Source organism: Phalaenopsis equestris, unplaced genomic scaffold, assembly GCF_001263595.1.
Source record: "Phalaenopsis equestris unplaced genomic scaffold, ASM126359v1 Scaffold000770, whole genome shotgun sequence".
Lineage (NCBI taxonomy): Eukaryota > Viridiplantae > Streptophyta > Magnoliopsida > Asparagales > Orchidaceae > Phalaenopsis > Phalaenopsis equestris.
In genome coordinates, this window is record NW_018165210.1 from 183766 (window position 1) to 185650 (window position 1885).

The following is a 1885-nucleotide window of genomic DNA, read 5'->3' on the forward strand; positions in this document are numbered from 1 at the left end:
TTCATTTACTTCTTAATTTGGCCTATCCAGATGTAAAATTTGTTGTGATAACATGTAAGAACCAGGCTGGTATTGTCTCAAGCAACAATTGGAAAGAATCACATGATGTTATATGAATGAGAATGTAATTCATATGATTTAGTACAAATAAATAGGGAAATAAACTTTGAAGGGTGTAGAGTTAGAGGACTTTAATGTGACAGGTTAAATCCCTCAACTTGGTTTATTATTTTAGTTTCTGATACGAGATGTTAGCCCCTAGGTGGAGGGAATCGAGGGAACTCTAGAGTGAGAGTTGGTATCTTCCCTGCCTAACCTGTCTTCAGAACTATTCAAACTTTAAATTAGCCAATATTCTTTATAGCATCTCTAATAAGGGTAAAGAATATTATTGCTTTTATTTGGCATAACACAATTTGCATACTTCCACAATAAAAATTATATACTTATTACTGATTCATGACAAGGAGAAAGATATTTCATATAAAGTGCTTTTCATTTACATAAACTCAAGTTATATTTAGAAGTGTTATTGTTTTGTCAAAATATAAAAAAAAGGATTGAATTTTACTTATTGAGAAAATATCTATAGTTTAAGTAATTATCTTTTTAAAATAGAAATTTTGTGCATATTTCGTATTTTTCCTGTGGGTTCGATATTCAGGTCTTAATCAAAAAGTCTTATATTATTTGATAACAATACTTATAATTGCGTAGTATCCCTATATATATATATATATATATATTAAAAGGTTAAATTCTTATTTTCTCCACGATCAAGTTTTTTGTTCTGTTGCAAAGTAAACAAACATAAGTGAAAAATATCATCAAAGACATTCTTATACTGTTGCAAGTAAACAATAATAAGATCAAGTTTTTTGCGCCGTTGCCGGAAAAAAACGAAAGATATATGATTAAAAGCAATTTTCTATTTTAGAAAGTCTTATTTAAACTTTAAAAGTTATTGTTGGAATACCTTCTTATAGTATTTTATTTTGTGTGTGTTTTGTTGAATTTTGTTTCTATTTTTATGTTAGTGTATGCGTAGTTCAGGTTCTGAAGAACTAGTGCCCTATAATTCCGACTGATTCCGAATTAGAAAGAATTGTTAAGAAAATCAGAAAAATAAAAAAAAATTAAAAATTTTGAAAAATCTAAAAAAAATTACAAAAATGGCAAACCAAAATGATCAAAATGCTGAAATTCATCAAGAATATAGATCTTTACGAGATTATGCCAACCCTAAGATAGATGGACTTCATTGTAGTATTCAAAAACCTACTGTAGTAACTAATTCATTTGAATTTAAACATGTTATTATCCAAATTGTATCAAATAATCAGTTTTGGGGATCACCAACTGAAGATCCAATATTACATCTTATCAATTTTCTAGAATTGTGTGCTACATTTAAATACGATGGTGTATAATATGATGTCATGACTTATGTTATTTCCTTTCTCACTGAGAGAAAAAGTTATGATGTGGTTAAATTCGTTAGCACCTGGATCTATCAGAACTTGGGGTGATTTGACACAAAAATTCCTTGCCAAATATTTTCCACCATAAAAAACTGCGAATCTTAGAAACGATATTACCTCTTTTAATCAGTTTGAAGAGGAATCTATTTATGAAGCATAAGAACGATTTAAAGAACTCTTAAGAAAGTGTCCACACCATGATATACCATATTGGTTAATAATTCAAACTTTTTATAATGGATTAGCTGGATCTCTTAGATCTATTATCGATGTCACTGCTGGTGGTTCATTTATGTCAAAACCATTTCATGACGCTTATGCTTTAATTGAAGAAATGATTACAAATAATTTTCAATGGCCTTCTAAGAGGGTGAATCCTAAGAAAGTAGCCAATATTCATGAAT